An 18,735-nucleotide genomic window follows, 5' to 3' on the forward strand; every position below is an offset into this window, starting at 1 on the left:
GTATGAAAATGACGGAGCGCACGCGCCTCATTCTCTCTAAAGGGGCTTTAATTCTCTCTCCTGTGCAGCGCCGCGATGAGCGCTCGGGGCGCTGCCGCGAAACCATCGCCCACTCAAGCTGTATACTCCGCTGGGGGTGCCATGGTAGTTCCGCGGTATGAAAATGACGGAGCGCACGCGCCTCATTCTCTCTAAAGGGGCTTTAATTCTCTCTCCTGTGCAGCGCCGCGATGAGCGCTCGGGGCGCTGCCGCGAAACCATCGCCCACTCAAGCTGTATACTCCGCTGGGGGCGCCACGGTAGTTCCGCGGTATGAAAATGATGGAGCGCACGCGCCTCATTCTCTCTAAAGGCGCTTTAATTCTCTCTCCTTGCCGCGCCGCGATAAGCGCTCGGGGCGCTGCCGCGAAACCATCGCCCACTCAAGCTGTATACTCCGCTGGGGGCGCCATGGTAGTTCCGCGGTATGAAAATGACGCAGCGCACGCGCCTCATTATCTCTAAAGGGGCTTTAATTCTCTCTCCTGTGCAGCGCCGCGATGAGCGCTCGGGCCGCTGCCGTGAAACCATCGCCCACTCAAGCTGTATACTCCGCTGGGGGCGCCATGGTAGTTCCGCGGTATGAAAATGACGGAGCACACGCGCCTCATTCTCTCTAAAGGGGCTTTAATTCTCTCTCCTGTGCAGCGCCGCGATGAGCGCTCGGGGCGCTGCCGCGAAACCATCGCCCACTCAAGCTGTATACTCCGCTGGGGGTGTCATGGTAGTTCCGCGGTATGAAAATGACGGAGCGCACGCGCCTCATTCTCTCTAAAGGGGCTTTAATTCTCTCTCCTGTGCAGCGCTGCGATGAGCGCTCGGGGCGCTGCCGCGAAACCATCGCCCACTCAAGCTGTATACTCCGCTGGGGGCGCCACGGTAGTTCCGCGGTATGAAAATGATGGAGCGCACGCGCCTCATTCTCTCTAAAGAGGCTTTAATTCTCTCTCCTGTGCAGCGCCGCGATTAGCGCTCGGGGCGCTGCCGCGAAACCATCGCCCACTCAAGCTGTATACTCCGCTGGGGGCACCATGGTAGTTGCGCGGTATGAAAATTATGGAGCGCACGCACCTCATTATCTCTAAAGGGGCTTCAATTCTCTCTTCTGTGCAGCGCCGCGATGAGCGCTAGGGGCGCTGCCGCGAAACCATCGCCCACTCAAGCTGTATACTCCGCTGGGGGCGCCATGGTAGTTCCGCGGTATGAAAATGACGGAGCGCACGCGCCTCATTCTCTCTAAAGGGGCTTTAATTCTCTCTCCTGTGCCGCGCCGCGATGAGCGATCGGGCCGCTGCCGCGAAACCATCTCCCGCTCAAGCTGTATACTCCGCTGGGGGCGCCATGGTAGTTCCGCGATATGAAAATGTCGGAGCGCACGCGCCTCATTCTCTCTAAAGGGGTTTAATTCTCTCTCCTGTACCGCGCCGCGATGAGCGCTCGGGCTGCTGTGGCGAAATCATCTCCCGCTCAAGCTGTATACTCCGCTGGGGGCGCCATGGTAGTTCCGCGGTATGAAAATGACGGATTGCACGCGCCTCATTCTCTCTAAAGGGGCTTTAATTCTCTCTCCTTGCAGCGCCGCGATGAGCGCTCGGGGCGCTGCCGCGAAACCATCGCCCACTCAAGCTGTATACTCCACTGGGGTGCCATGGTAGTTCCGCGGTATGAAAATGACGGAGCGCACGCGCCTCATTATCTCTAAAGGGGCTTTAATTCTCTCTCCCGTGCAGCGCCGCGATGAGCGCTCGGGCCGCTGCCGCGAAACCATCGCCCACTCAAGCTGTATACTCCGCTGGGGGCGCCATGGTAGTTCCGCGGTATGAAAATGACGGAGCGCACGTGCCTCATTCTCTCTAAAGGGGCTTTAATTCTCTCTCCTGTGCCGCGCCGCGATGAGCGATCGGGCCGCTGCCGCGAAACCATCTCCCGCTCAAGCTGTATACTCCGCTGGGGGCGCCATGGTAGTTCCGCGGTATGAAAATGACGGAGCGCACGCGCCTCATTATCTCTAAAGGGGCTTTAATTCTCTCTCCTGTGCCGCGCCGCGATGAGCGCTCGGGCCGCTGCCGCGAAACCATCTCCCGCTCAAGCTTTATACTCCGCTGGGGGCGCCATGGTAGTTCCGCGATATGAAAATGACGGAGCGCACGCGCCTCATTATCTCTAAAGGGGCTTTAACTCTCTCTCCTGTGCCGCGCCGCGATGAGCGCTCGGGCCGCTACCGCGAAACCATCTCCCGCTCAAGCTGTATACTCCGCTGGGGGCGCCATGGTAGTTCCGCAGTATGAAAATGACGGAGCGCACGCGCCTCATTCTCTCTAAAGGGGCTTTAATTCTCTCTCCTGTGCAGCGCCGCGATGAGCGCTCGGGGCCGCTGCCGCGAAACCATCGCCCACTCAAGCTGTATACTCCGCTGGGGGCGCCATGGTAGTTCCGCGGTATGAAAATGACGGAGCGCACGCGCCTCATTCTCTCTAAAGGGGCTTTAATTCTCTCTCCTGTGCCGCGCCGCGATGAGCGCTCGGGGCGCTGCCGCGAAACCATCGCCCACTCAAGCTGTATACTCCGCTGGGGGCGCCATGGTAGTTCCGCGGTATGAAAATGACGGAGCGCACGCGCCTCATTATCTCTAAAGGGGCTTTAATTCTCTCTCCTGTGCAGCGCCGCGATGAGCGCTCGGGCCGCTGCCGTGAAACCATCGCCCACTCAAGCTGTATACTCCGCTGGGGGCGCCATGGTAGTTCCGCGGTATGAAAATGACGGAGCGCACGCGCCTCATTCTCTCTAAAGGGGCTTTAATTCTCTCTCCTGTGCAGCGCCGCGATGAGCGCTCGGGGCGCTGCCGCGAAACCATCGCCCACTCAAGCTGTATACTCCGCTGGGGGTGCCATGGTAGTTCCGCGGTATGAAAATGACGGAGCGCACGCGCCTCATTCTCTCTAAAGGGGCTTTAATTCTCTCTCCTGTGCAGCGCCGCGATGAGCGCTCGGGGCGCTGCCGCGAAACCATCGCCCACTCAAGCTGTATACTCCGCTGGGGGCGCCACGGTAGTTCCGCGGTATGAAAATGATGGAGCGCACGCGCCTCATTCTCTCTAAAGGGCTTTAATTCTCTCTCCTGTGCAGCGCCGCGATTAGCGCTCGGGGCGCTGCCGCGAAACCATCGCCCACTCAAGCTGTATACTCCGCTGGGGGCGCCATGGTAGTTCCGCGGTATGAAAATGATGGAGCGCACGCGCCTCATTATCTCTAAAGGGGCTTAATTCTCTCTCCTGTGCAGCGCCGCGATGAGCGCTCGGGCGCTGCCGCGAAACCATCGCCCACTCAAGCTGTATACTCCGCTGGGGGCGCCATGGTAGTTCCGCGGTATGAAAATGACGGAGCGCACGCGCCTCATTCTCTCTAAAGGGGCTTTAATTCTCTCTCCTGTGCCGCGCCGCGATGAGCGCTCGGGCCGCTGCCGCGAAACCATCTCCCGCTCAAGCTGTATACTCCGCTGGGGGCGCCATGGTAGTTCCGCGATATGAAAATGATCGGAGCGCACGCGCCTCATTCTCTCTAAAGGGGCTTTAATTCTCTCTCCTGTACCGCGCCGCGATGAGCGGTCGGGCTGCTGCCGCGAAATCATCTCCCGCTCAAGCTGCATACTCCGCTGGGGGCGCCATGGTAGTTCCGCGGTATGAAAATGACGGAGCGCACGCGCCTCATTCTCTCTAAAGGGGCTTTAATTCTCTCTCCTGTGCAGCGCCGCGATGAGCGCTCGGGGCGCTGCCGCGAAACCATCGCCCACTCAAGCTGTATACTCCGCTGGGGTGCCATGGTAGTTCCGCGGTATGAAAATGACGGAGCGCACGCGCCTCATTATCTCTAAAGGGGCTTTAATTCTCTCTCCTGTGCAGCGCCGCGATGAGCGCTCGGGCCGCTGCCGCTGAAACCATCGCCCACTCAAGCTGTATACTCCGCTGGGGGCGCCATGGTAGTTCCGCGGTATGAAAATGACGGAGCGCACGCGCCTCATTCTCTCTAAAGGGGCTTTAATTCTCTCTCCTGTGCAGCGCCGCGATGAGCGCTCGGGGCGCTGCCGCGAAACCATCGCCCACTCAAGCTGTATACTCCGCTGGGGGTGCCATGGTAGTTCCGCGGTATGAAAATGACGGAGCGCACGCGCCTCATTCTCTCTAAAGGGGCTTTAATTCTCTCTCCTGTGCAGCGCCGCGATGAGCGCTCGGGGCGCTGCCGCGAAACCATCGCCCACTCAAGCTGTATACTCCGCTGGGGGCGCCATGGTAGTTCCGCGGTATGAAAATGACGGAGCGCACGCGCCTCATTCTCTCTAAAGGGGCTTTAATTCTCTCTCCTGTGCAGCGCCGCGATGAGCGCTCGGGGCGCTGCCGCGAAACCATCGCCCACTCAAGCTGTATACTCCGCTGGGGGCGCCATGGTAGTTCCGCGGTATGAAAATGACGGAGCGCACGCGCCTCATTATCTCTAAAGGGGCTTTAATTCTCTCTCCTGTGCAGCGCCGCGATGAGCGCTCGGGGCGCTGCCGCGAAACCATCGCCCACTCAAGCTGTATACTCCGCTGGGGGCGCCAGTGGTAGTTCCGCGGTATGAAAATGACGGAGCGCACGCGCCTCATTCTCTCTAAAGGGGCTTTAATTCTCTCTCCTGTACAGCGCCGCGATGAGCGCTCGGGGCGCTGCCGCGAAACCATCGCCCACTCAAGCTGTATACTCCGCTGGGGGCGCCATGGTAGTTCCGCGGTATGAAAATGACGGAGCGCACGCGCCTCATTCTCTCTAAAGGGGCTTTAATTCTCTCTCCTGTGCAGCGCCGCGATGAGCGCTCGGGGCGCTGCCGCGAAACCATCGCCCACTCAAGCTGTATACTCCGCTGGGGGCGCCATGGTAGTTCCGCGGTATGAAAATGACGGAGCGCACGCGCCTCATTCTCTCTAAAGGGGCTTTAATTCTCTCTCCTGTGCAGCGCCGCGATGAGCGCTCGGGGCGCTGCCGCGAAACCATCGCCCACTCAAGCTGTATACTCCGCTGGGGGCGCCATGGTAGTTCCGCGGTATGAAAATGACGGAGCGCACGCGCCTCATTCTCTCTAAAGGGGCTTTAATTCTCTCTCCTGTGCAGCGCCGCGATGAGCGCTCGGGGCGCTGCCGCGAAACCATCGCCCACTCAAGCTGTATACTCCGCTGGGGGCGCCACGGTAGTTCCGCGGTATGAAAATGATGGAGCGCACGCGCCTCATTCTCTCTAAAGAGGCTTTAATTCTCTCTCCTGTGCAGCGCCGCGATTAGCGCTCGGGGCGCTGCCGCGAAACCATCGCCCACTCAAGCTGTATACTCCGCTGGGGGCACCATGGTAGTTGCGCGGTATGAAAATTATGGAGCGCACGCACCTCATTATCTCTAAAGGGGCTTCAATTCTCTCTTCTGTGCAGCGCCGCGATGAGCGCTAGGGGCGCTGCCGCGAAACCATCGCCCACTCAAGCTGTATACTCCGCTGGGGGCGCCATGGTAGTTCCGCGGTATGAAAATGACGGAGCGCACGCGCCTCATTCTCTCTAAAGGGGCTTTAATTCTCTCTCCTGTGCCGCGCCGCGATGAGCGATCGGGCCGCTGCCGCGAAACCATCTCCCGCTCAAGCTGTATACTCCGCTGGGGGCGCCATGGTAGTTCCGCGATATGAAAATGTCGGAGCGCACGCGCCTCATTCTCTCTAAAGGGGTTTAATTCTCTCTCCTGTACCGCGCCGCGATGAGCGCTCGGGCTGCTGTGGCGAAATCATCTCCCGCTCAAGCTGTATACTCCGCTGGGGGCGCCATGGTAGTTCCGCGGTATGAAAATGACGGATTGCACGCGCCTCATTCTCTCTAAAGGGGCTTTAATTCTCTCTCCTTGCAGCGCCGCGATGAGCGCTCGGGGCGCTGCCGCGAAACCATCGCCCACTCAAGCTGTATACTCCACTGGGGTGCCATGGTAGTTCCGCGGTATGAAAATGACGGAGCGCACGCGCCTCATTATCTCTAAAGGGGCTTTAATTCTCTCTCCCGTGCAGCGCCGCGATGAGCGCTCGGGCCGCTGCCGTGAAACCATCGCCCACTCAAGCTGTATACTCCGCTGGGGGCGCCATGGTAGTTCCGCGGTATGAAAATGACGGAGCGCACGCGCCTCATTCTCTCTAAAGGGGCTTTAATTCTCTCCTGTGCAGCGCCGCGATGAGCGCTCGGGGCGCTGCCGCGAAACCATCGCCCACTCAAGCTGTATACTCCGCTGGGGGTGCCATGGTAGTTCCGCGGTATGAAAATGACGGAGCGCACGCGCCTCATTCTCTCTAAAGGGGCTTTAATTCTCTCTCCTGTGCAGCGCCGCGATGAGCGCTCGGGGCGCTGCCGCGAAACCATCGCCCACTCAAGCTGTATACTCCGCTGGGGGCGCCACGGTAGTTCCGCGGTATGAAAATGATGGAGCGCACGCGCCTCATTCTCTCTAAAGAGGCTTTAATTCTCTCTCCTGTGCAGCGCCGCGATGAGCGCTCGGGGCGCTGCCGCGAAACCATCGCCCACTCAAGCTGTATGCTCCGCTGGGGGCGCCATGGTCGTTGCGCGGTATGAAAATGATGGAGCGCACGCGCCTCATTATCTCTAAAGGGGCTTTAATTCTCTCTTCTGTGCAGCGCCGCGATGAGCGCTAGGGGCGCTGCCGCGAAACCATCGCCCACTCAAGCTGTATACTCCGCTGGGGGCGCCGTGGTAGTTCCGCGGTATGAAAATGACGGAGCGCACGCGCCTCATTCTCTCTAAAGGGGCTTTAATTCTCTCTCCTGTACAGCGCCGCGATGAGCGCTCGGGGCGCTGCCGCGAAACCATCTCCCGCTCGAGCTGTATACTTCGCTGGGGGCGCCATGGTAGTTCCGCGGTATGAAAATGACGGAGCGCACGCGCCTCATTCTCTCTAAAGGGGCTTTAATTCTCTCTCCTGTACAGCGCCGCGATGAGCGCTCGGGGCGCTGCCGCGAAACCATCGCCCACTCAAGCTGTATACTCCGCTGGGGGCGCCATGGTAGTTCCGCGGTGTGAAAATGACGGAGCGCACGCGCCTCATTCTCTCTAAAGGGGCTTTATTTCTCTCTCCTGTGCAGCGGCGCGATGAGCGCTCGGGGCGCTGCCGCGAAACCATCGCCCACTCAAGCTGTATACTCCGCTGGGGGCGCCGTGGTAGTTCCGCGGTATGAAAATGACGGAGCGCACGCGCCTCATTCTCTCTAAAGGGGCTTTAATTCTCTCTTCTGTACAGCGCCGCGATGAGCGCTCGGGGCGCTGCCGCGAAACCATCTCCCGCTCGAGCTGTATACTCCGCTGGGGGCGCCATGGTAGTTCCGCAATATGAAAATGACGGAGCGCACGCGCCTCATTATCTCTAAAGGGGCTTTAATTCTCTCTCCTGTGCCGGGCCGCGATGAGCGCTCGGGCCGCTGCCGCGAAACCATCTCCCGCTCAAGCTGTATACTCCGCTGGGGGCGCCATGGTAGTTCCGCGATATGAAAATGACTGAGCGCACGCGCCTCATTCTCTCTAAAGGGGTTTAATTCTCTCTCCTGTACCGCGCCGCGATGAGCGCTCGGGCCGCTGCCGCGAAACCATCTCCCGCTCAAGCTTTATGCTCCGCTGGGGGCGCCATGGTAGTTCCGCGATATGAAAATGACGGAGCGCACGCGCCTCATTATCTCTAAAGGGGCTTTAACTCTCTCTCCTGTGCCGCGCCGCGATGAGCGCTCGGGCCGCTACCGCGAAACCATCTCCCGCTCAAGCTGTATACTCCGCTGGGGGCGCCATGGTAGTTCCGCAGTATGAAAATGACGGAGCACACGCGCCTCATTATCTCTAAAGGGGCTTTAATTCTCTCTCCTGTGCCGCGCCGCGATGAGCGCTCGGGCCGCTGCCGCGAAACCATCTCCCGCTCAAGCTGTATACTCCGCTGGGGGCGCCATGGTAGTTCCGCGATATGAAAATGACGGAGCGCACGCGCCTCATTCTCTCTAAAGGGGTTTAATTCTCTCTCCTGTACCGCGCCACGATGAGCGCTCGGGCCGCTGCGGCGAAATCATCTCCCGCTCAAGCTGTATACTCCGCTGGAGGCGCCATGGTAGTTCCGCGGTATGAAAATGACGGATCGCACGCGCCTCATTCTCTCTAAAGGGGCTTTAATTCTCTCTCCTTGCAGCGCCGCGATGAGCGCTCGGGGCGCTGCCGCGAAACCATCGCCCACTCAAGCTGTATACTCCGCTGGGGGTGCCATGGTAGTTCCGCGGTATGAAAATGACGGAGCGCACCCGCCTCATTATCTCTAAAGGGGCTTTAATTCTCTCTCCTGTGCAGCGCCGCGATGAGCGCTCTGGCCGCTGCCGTGAAACCATCGCCCACTCAAGCTGTATACTCCGCTGGCGGCGCCATGGTAGTTCCGCGGTGTGAAAATGACGGAGCGCACGCGCCTCATTCTCTGTAAAGGGGCTTTAATTCTCTCTCCTTGCAGCGCCGCGATGAGCGCTCGGGGCGCTGCCGCGAAACCATCGCCCACTCAAGCTGTATACTCCGCTGGGGGTGCCATGGTAGTTCCGCGGTATGAAAATGACGGAGCGCACCCGCCTCATTATCTCTAAAGGGGCTTTAATTCTCTCTCCTGTGCAGCGCCGCGATGAGCGCTCTGGCCGCTGCCGTGAAACCATCGCCCACTCAAGCTGTATACTCCGCTGGGGGCGCCATGGTAGTTCCGCGGTATGAAAATGACGGAGCGCACGCGCCTCATTCTCTCTAAAGGGGCTTTAATTCTCTCTCGTGTGCAGCGCCGTGATGAGCGCTCGGGGTGCTGCCGCGAAACCATCGCCCACTCAAGCTGTATACTCCGCTGGGGGTGCCATGGTAGTTCCGCGGTATGAAAATGACGGAGCGCACGCGCCTCATTCTCTCTAAAGGGGCTTTAATTCTCTCTCCTGTGCAGCGCCGCGATGAGCGCTCGGGGCGCTGCCGCGAAACCATCTCCCGCTCGAGCTGTATACTTCGCTGGGGGCGCCATGGTAGTTCCGCGGTATGAAAATGACGGAGCACACGCGCCTCATTCTCTCTAAAGGGGCTTTATTTCTCTCTCCTGTGCAGCGCCGCGATGAGCGCTAGGGGAGCTGCCGCGAAACCATCTCCCACTCAAGCTCTATACTCCGCTGGGGGCGCCATGGTAGTTCCGCGGTATGAAAATGACGGAGCGCGCGCGCCTCATTCTCTCTAAAGGGGCTTTAATTCTCTCTCCTGTGCAGCGCCGCGATGAGCGCTCGGGCCACTGCCGCGAAACCATCTCCCGCTCAAGCTGCATGCTCCGCTGGGGGCGCCATGGTAGTTCCGCGGTATGAAAATGACGGAGCGCGCGCGCCTCATTCTGTCTAAAGAGGCTTTAATTCTCTCTCCTGTGCCGCGCCGCGATGAGCGCTCGGGCCGCTGCCGCGAAACCATCTCCCGCTCAAGCTGTATACTCCGCTGGGGGCGCCATGGTAGATCCGCGGTATGAAAATGACGGAGCGCGCGCGCCTCATTCTCTCTAAAGGGGCTTTAATTCTCTCTCCTGTGCAGCGCCGCGATGAGCGCTCGGGCCGCTGCCGCGAAACCATCTCCCGCTCAGGCTAACCGCCCTGCTCTATCTCCCAGCTGCTTCGCATCCACACATGGTTCCCTTGAGCGGGAGATGGAGTAAATTTTTTCCTCTCCCGCGAGAGCCTGAGACTTTACCGGTCTACTTGGTCGCTCGTCGCCACAGTTTGGTGAGCCGGACGTGATACTGCCATACGCTCCTGTGGTAAAGACGACCATGGACCAGACCAACGCTACAAGAGCTCAAGGCCAGAACCCTTCCGACGAACGCGGTGAGTCTTCCTATTCAGCCATTGCCATCCGCCTCCCACAGTACTGGGACCAGAATCGTTCGGCGTGGTTTCTTCAGGCCGAATCGCAATTTGAAGTCGCAGGTAGCCGCTCTCAAGCCTCAAAGTTTCATTACGCCGTTGCAGCGCTCTCGCCCGGCGCCCCTGACGAAGTAGCAGATTTGTTGAGCGCCCTATTGTCTACCACCGCCTATGACGATCTCAAGGCAGCCCTGCTACAGAGCACAGCAGCTTCACAGCGTTCTCGCATCCAGCAGCTTCTGTCCGCTGAAGAAGTCTGCGACCGACGCCCTAGTCAAATTCTTCGCCGATTGAGGCAGCTGCTCGGAGACAACATGAGATCCATCGACTACACGCTGTTGCGCGAACGACGCCCGGCTAACGTGCAGATGATCCTGGCGACAGCCTCTACCATGGGTCTTACCGGACTTGCCGCTTTGGCCGACAAAGGCATGGAAGTAGCCACCCCAACCATGGCAGCCACGACACCGTCTCCGGGTGACAATACAATCGCCCTGCAAACCCTTCCCTGCTCTTCAGCAGCGCAATCTCCGCTCGACTCCTTGTGTGAGCGCCTGACGCATCATCTGTGCAGCAGAACATCGCCGCACGTCATCTCGTCGCCCACGCAGTCGTAGTTCCAGCAAATCAAGACGCAGGGGCAGCCGCAATGAAACATCAACTACAACGTCTGGCGTTTGCTACTACCACCGCCGTTTTGGAAACGACGCTCGTCACTGTCGGCGTCCCTGTGTTTGGCAGGGAAACAGGACGGCCTACCTCTAACGGCGACGAGTGGGTCCGGCCCAACGCACAAGTCGCCTTTTCTACGTGACGGACAGAGTTACGGGGTAACGTTGGTTAGTCGACCCAGGAGCTGACGTCAGCATGCTCCCCGCCCACCACTCCGACCGAAAAATGACGCCTGTGTCGTTTTTGCAAGCCGTCAACGGCACCAGGATTCCAGTTTTCTCGTCACGCTCCGTCATGCTAAACCTTCGACGAGCGTTCCGATGGATTTTCCTGGTGGCAGATGTCCGTCGTGCAGTCATTGGAGCAGACTTCTTGCACAACTACGGATTCCTTGTCGACGTTCAACGACGCCGTCTCATCGACTCTGTGACCCAGCTATCCGTTCCCGGCGTCCCATCATCAGGCACATTACCGATCGCGCCTATTTATGTCATGTTGAACGAACCTTTCTCCGCGCTCCTACGCGAGTTTCCCACCTTGACGCGCCTGCCGGACTGGACGCAACCGGTGCAACATGACGTGTGCCATCACATGGTCACCTCCAGCCCACTAGTCTATTTCCAACCCCGTCCCTGGAGAAACTCAAGATCGCTCGCGTGGTGTTCGAACACATGCTGCAACTTGGCATCATTCATTCATTACAGTTTTATTTTCCAGAAAACAAAATACAGATTTCTGGAAGGGATACCTGGGCAAAAAGCTGTTTTTTTACAGCTTGACTAGGCCCGGGCAACCTAAAAACTTTTAGCAGTGGTGACGTTCTGGAGATCAAACAGACTGATGAAAAAGAAAAACAACCATTAATACCACATACAGTTTACATGCACATATTCTTGCACATATACTCACAATATACTAACACACGTATATATTGTAAATACACAAATAAACCGATTAGACTAACAGATCACAGATATACCAACAGATCACAGATATACCAAACAGTAAAAATTTATAACAAATCCATTTCGAACAATAATTTAGGTTTGAAAAGTTTAGTCGCGATTTAAAATACCACTTGTACAATTTTCAATTGCATCCTGATAGTTAACAGCATTATAAGGCTACATGTTTCGGAAATAATCTTTAAGCTGTTTCAAAGTAAAGCCCATGGTGTGCTTGTACCTGTTTAAGATACTAGGTAAATTATGTTCCAGAGTTTGTAACTTGTAGTTCGTGCGGAAACGCGGTGTGAACCACAGGTCCGTGTTTCGTGTGCATTTGTTACTTAGTGCGGGTTTTAATGAATCTGTGTGTGTAAGGAATTCGTGAATGGAGCTAGCCGAAAAATAGAACGAGCGTAAGATACGAAAGTTGTATATGTGATGAGAGGCCATAATCTTATAGGCGTGAAATGCAACGCCAGTGTGTGATAAGTACGGAATGTTTGCAATGTATCGAACTATCTTTTTTTGTAACACGTGGATTTTCATACTATTTGTCTTATTAGTTGTTTGCCATACTAGGCTGCAGTAGTTGATATGTGCCTGGAAGAGTGCATGATATATTTGAATTTTGACAGATGTCGGAAAAATTGTGCGACAACGTGCCATCAGTCCAGATGCATGAGATAGTTTTTTGCAGATTACATTCACCTGTGTATCCCAAGATAAACAGGCCTCGAAAGTGACGCCCAGTATTTTGTGTTCGTGGACGAATTCGATTTCCTGCCCAGCATAATAAACGGCGCGATTGATCGTCAATGGCTTGTTTCTTGCGCGGAATACAATGATTTTGGTTTTAGTTGGATTCACTGCAAGTCTATTTTGTTGGGACCAGTAAAACAACTTCTCAAGAAAAATGTTGCATTTTTGTGCCAAAACGTCTGCATCTGGACCAGAAAATAAGACAGTGCTATCGTCAGCGTAAATAACGAAGTTAAGTGAAGTGTCTATGTCGGGAATGTCATTAATGAATGTATTAAATAAGAATGGGCCTAAAATGCTGCCTTGCGGTACACCAGTCTTAATTGTGAGATAAGAAGACTGGTTTTCACCTATTGATACTGTCTGACTTCTGTTCGTCAAATAGGTTTTAAAAAGTTCAAGAGCGTTTCCGCGTATCCCGTATAGTGAAAGCTTTTCTAATAAAATATTATGGTTTACACAATCGAATGCTTTTGTGAAATCAATGAAAAGACCTAGAGTATAGTGGCTTTTATCTATATTGCGTCTTTTATCTATATTGCGTCTTTTATCTATATCATCCGCCCTTCCTCCAGTAATTGGGCATCACCACTTCACATGGTGCCTAAGAACACGGGAGACTGGCGCCCATGCGGTGATTACCGGGCACTAAACAACGTTACAGTTCCTGGTCGCTACCCTCTCCCGAACATTCAGGACTTCACGGTAGCGTTGCACGGTGCGACGATCTTTTCTAAGATCGATCTCGTTCGCGCCTATCATCAACTACCGGTCGCTGAAGAAGACATTCCCAAGACCGCCATCGGCTTAGGGAACGCGGGCCAGTCCTTTCAGCGTTTCATCGATTCCGTCACCCGAGGCCTGCCTTTCATTTTTGCAAACATTGACGACCTTCTCGTCGCAAGCTCTTCCGCAGAAGAACATCTTCAACACTTGCGGTTGTTGTTTTCACGCCTTGCCAGTAACGGATTCTCATCAACGCCGCCAAGAGTGAATTCGGGCAACCCGAACTCGAGTTCCTCGGTCATGTCGTCGACGCTAACTGCATTCGACCATTGCCGTCCAAGATTCGCGTCATCGAAGACCTTCCCCGACCGACCACACTCACCAAACTTCACCAATTTCTTGGATTCGTCAATTTCTACCGCTGATTCAATCCCGATTGCGCACGACTTATGGCTCCGTTAGACGCTCTGCTGGTAAACAACCGTAAACAAGCGCGTCAGTGGACTGAAGAGGCCACCGACGCTTTCACAAGAGTCAAGTCTGCCCTCAATGACGCCACGCTGCTTAGACAGCCAAAGCCAGACGTGCCCACTGCCATCATGACCGACGCTTCAAACGCCGCCGTTGGTCCAGTTCTGCAGCAATTCATCGACAATGCGTGGCATCCACTTGCCTTTTTCTCCAAGAAACTGAAGCTTGCGCAGTCCCGCTAGAGCGTCTTCGGCCGTGAATTACTCGCAGTTTACCTGGCTATCAGACATTTTATACATTTCCTAGAAGGCCATGCTTTTACTGTCTTGACAGACCACAAGGCCCTTGTGCACGCAATGAACCGTTCGGCGTCCTGTTGCTCGCCCGGCGAGTGTCGACACCTTTCCTACATCTCCGAGTTTACAACAACGTTCCGACACATCAAGGGCACCGACAACGTTCCAGCCGACGTTCTGAGTCGTGTCAATGCCTTTTCCATGCTGACGTCGGAGCCTTTCATCATCGATGTCGACTAACTCGCCAGTCACCAGCGTGACACCAAACTTCGCACACTCCCGAATTCGTCAACGTCCCTGAAACTGGAGGACGTCGTTGTGACTCCAGATGGTACGGCCGTCGTCTGCGACACACCTAGGCCATACATTCTAGCATTCCTTCGCAGACGTCTATTCGAAAACATGCAGAACCTGTCGCATCCTGGCACACGCGCTACACAGAAACTTCTTTCTAGTCATTTCGTTTGGCCTCGGCTAAACGCGCAAGTTCGCGATTGGGTTCGCTGCTGTTTGTGGTGTCGAAGTCTTTTCCTGCAAAGTCTTTTCTTCCACCGGATGCTCGTTTTGACACCGTACACCTGGACATCGTCGGCCCTCTCGCACTTTCGAAAGGTTACTGCTACCTGCTGACATGCATCGACCGTTATACACGGTGGCCAGAAGCTACACCCATATCTGACATCTCAGCGCCCACTGTTGCAGCTCCTTTCGTGTCTACATGGACTGCAAGGTTCGGCTGCCCATCCACAATAGTCACCGATCGCGGTCGGCAGTTCGACTCGGCACTCTTCAACGAGCTACTCAAACTACTCGGAACGACACGTTTTCGCACGACTGCTTACCACCCGCAGTCCAATGGACTTGTTGAACGTTTTCACAGGCTTCTCAAGGCATCTGTAGTGAGATGATTGTGAACCGTCACGTTTGTTGAAGTGCGTTGCGGCGAAAGATGGGGCCGTAGACGTTTAAGTTTGAAGATAACATATATAAGAACTAAGCACTCTGTAAAATACTATACAAACAGAACGACGCACACATCAAACAGTGACTAAAGTACATGTAACAGATGCGTGCTACGTCCCTACGCTACAAGGTTCTTGCTCGCGCTCACGTCCTCGTCGTCTTCAGTAGAAGAAGACCGTGACGGGACGACTTGGTCGCTGAGCAAGACGTAGTGGGTCGACTTGCCGAGATGCTGGGTTAGCGGTGGCGGCGGCTCCAACGTTGAGGAACGGCATGAGATCAGACAACCAGGAACAGTACTGGCCGGGGGGAACAGTCTCGCGGGCAGGTAGTCGCCGCACTGGTCACCGACATCCGCAGGAGCGCAACTGGTCAGGAGGTTGCCCAGTGGTTCACCCGAGCAACCCTCTCGAACCCTGGCTCTTCGAACGCCGTCTCCAACCCGCCTCTGCTGCGCTCGTGCCTTCTACCTCTTCTTTTTTTTTCTTCTCCGCCGCGCCATCTCGTGCTCTCTCTTCTTTCCTCGACGCGCGGCACATGTAGTCAATGTCGTCGTCGTCGTCGTTTCACCACACTACCCCTCACCCAAGAAAGTTGTTTATCTTTAAGCAACTTTGCTCTAAGGAGTGGGCTTGCAGAAGGAGCACTGGTTTCACTAGCACTTATCGCACACACTTGAAAGTACACAGACTGTTCGCACTGTTCATACATTTCTAAAGTACACGCACACGATACACAAAAGCAGTACCATCGACACATACATAAACAATAGTCGGTGTCATTTTGGGGGACTACCAGACCCTGCTGAGGTAGTCGGCGCCAATGTTATCACTGCCTTTGATATACTCGACAGTGAAATCATACTCCATGACTATAGCAAACTCCAGTGGAGCATTCTGTTGTTGAAATGCTTAGCGGAATTAGTGTAGGAAAGTGGTTCGTGGTCCGTTCGCAAAACGAAATTGAAATTTGAAATTGAAATGTTTATTTCAGACAACCAGTCTACATAGTTGCCTAGGGGATCGGCGTAAAGGCTCAGAAAGCCTGACAGAGCGCCGATCACCCGCTTACACACATGAATAATCAGTCATACATAGTAGGTGAACATGGGCTGGAAAACAAAACACGTCGCGATTTTTAACTAAGTCATGCCATTAGATACAAGATATACATATTGAGGTGATTAACCCGGAAGAAAAATGAGTACCTTATACAGAGCTTAAAAAGAGAAATCAAACAAGCGTAGCATATGCAAGTTACATAATATAAGAAGAAATTGAAAGTGGTGTGAAGTTATCTTTGGATTTTTAGAAGGTAGGCATGCATCTTCTTTTTAAAGACATGAATGGAAGAGCTTTCATCAATTAGTGTCATTGCGGTGGGGTGGTCGTTAAGGAAGTCAGGAATTTGGTATGTTAATTTTTGTGCACCGTAGTTGGTACGAAGCGTATCTTTCTTGTAGATGATGTGTCTTAAATTGTGACTGTGATCTTTTTCGAGAAATGTCTTAAAAAATCCAGTTGGGTTGGATTTAACTTCGTGGTACACAACCGTCGCTAATTTTTTATATCGGATGTTATTAATTATTAGGAGTTCATGCTTTTTGAAGAGTAGAGCTGTATGTGAACGAAAGGGAAGCAGTTCAATTAAACGTAGAGCTCTTTTTTGCAATAAATATAAATAGCTGAGGTTCGTTTTTGTCGTTGTCCCCCAGATAAGAAGGCAGTAGTGAAGGTGCGAATGTATTGTTGTGTAGTAAATTTGTCTTTTTAGCCATACTGGTAATAAGTGACGTAACGTGCATAGTATGCCAACTGCTCGGGCGATGCTTTTTCGTAGGTAGTTGATATGAATAGACCAGTCTAAGTTTTCGTGAAAGAATACACCGAGGAATTTGTGCGACGTAACGCGGTCAATAGGCTGTCCCTGAAAGCTAATAATCTTTTCGCTTGTATATGTTTTATTACGGGGTCTAAATATAATGTACTTAGTTTTTTTAGCGTTTAAATTTAGCCTATTTGCCCTTAGCCAGGCAGACAGACTTTCTAACGCTTTCCGTAGAGGAACACGTGGAACTTTTGGATGTCCCATACAAGGGCGAGGCCTTCCCGTTCTATGGTAGAGTAGCGTGCCTGCCTGGGTTGTAGCTTCCGGCTTGCATGTGCAACAGGGTCATGCAACAAGCCTGGGAGCTGTCCTCCTGCAACCCCGTCATGGCATTGCAGGAGGACAGCTCCGAGGCTTGTTGATGAGACGTCTGTCCGCAGTACAAACGGCTGCTCTAAATTTGGGGACCGTAGAATTGGCTGAGCACAAAGCAAGTGTCGAAGTTTGTCGAAGGGTTCCGTATGGCACGTCTCCCATGCGAGTTTGTTTGGTGGCCGCTTGCGAGTCAGGTCTCTGAGGGGTGCTGACACTTCGGAATAATTTGGCACAAAGTCTCGGTAATAACCGGTAAGGCCAAGAAATGAGCGGACCCTCCTTTTTAGTGGTCGGCCTCATGGCGGCTTCTATTTTCTCGAGTGTCTCCGTCTGTGGACGTAAGGCACCATGGCCTACAATATGTCCTAGAAACTTCACAGAAGTGAATCCAACTTCACTTTTTGAGGGTTTGATGGTCAGGCCAGCGTTTTTCACTTGTTGGAAAAAACGTCGGAGAGTATCAATATGTTGCTCCCATGTTTCTGTGGCAATCAGAACGTCGTCAAAATAGTGATAAATATTGGGGATGTCGTGTACTACGTTCCTCATCAGCCGTGTGAAGACAGCTGGCGTGGTCTGGATGCCGAATGGCATGAATCGGAACTGGTACAAACCCGAGGCTGACTGGAACGCGGTCATCTGCTTGCTCTCTGGTTGCATTGGTACCTGCCAATACCCTTTCGTGCAATCAATCTTTGAAAAGTAGCGACTCTTTCCTAGCTTGGCGAACATCATGTCAACCTGTGGAATCGGTTCATTGCCCGTAATGAGCACTCAACTTTGGCAGCAGCAGCGGCAGCCCGTGCACGCACTCACGCTGTGATTTCCACACAGGTTGGACGAAGCTTCGCTTTTGCATCGCCTTGATCTACGGCCCGGCGCTATCTGGTCGATGGATGACTTTGCGTTCAGCGGATAGGCTCGTGGTTTCCTGAGGTGACGTCACAATCTGGGACCACGTGCTTCACTTCTGAAGAGGCGGGAGGACTACAAAAGCCGACCTGCGTTCCGCCTGGCTTTCACTTTGGCAGCAGTAGCGGCAGCCCGTGCACGCACTCACGCTGTGATTTCCACACAGGTTAGTGCGGTTGCACTTTTTTTTTACGGTGCTGCTGCCAAACTGAAAGCGTGCTGGATTGAAAGTGTGCCTGTAATCTAGCAAAATGCCATCCGAAATTGTAAAACTTGTGAAAGAGTTCAGACAAGAAATACGTGACTTGCGCCGTGCAATGGAAAAGGAACTGCGCAAAGAGTTCAAAGAAATCAAATCATCGATGGATATGTTGAACACACAATTTGAGGCAGTGATCGCACGCTGCTCTAAAATTGAAAAGGACAACGTTGCGCTGGAAAAGGAAAATGCGACACTGCTTGCCGAATGCCGGTCACTAAAAGAGCTCGTGTGCGACTCCGAACAAAGGTTGACTGAAATCGAACAATACTCCAGAAACAAAAACTTAGAGGTAAAAGGCATACCAGTCGTAGAAAACGAGAACCTTTTGGGCCTACTGAGCAAAATCGGGGACGTGATAGAAGAGCCGATGATACCATCTGATGTGTGCCATCGTTTCACTGGAAAAAACGAAGGATGCCCAAACATTGTAGTGCAGTTCAGGCATCGCGCAAAGTGAAACTCGGTGTTTGATAAAGCACGCAAGAAACGACTGGACACATTTGATCTTCTGCTGCCTGACCATAATACGGT

The sequence above is a fragment of the Dermacentor silvarum genome, chromosome 2 (assembly GCF_013339745.2).
Source record: "Dermacentor silvarum isolate Dsil-2018 chromosome 2, BIME_Dsil_1.4, whole genome shotgun sequence".
Taxonomy (NCBI): Eukaryota; Metazoa; Arthropoda; class Arachnida; order Ixodida; family Ixodidae; genus Dermacentor; species Dermacentor silvarum.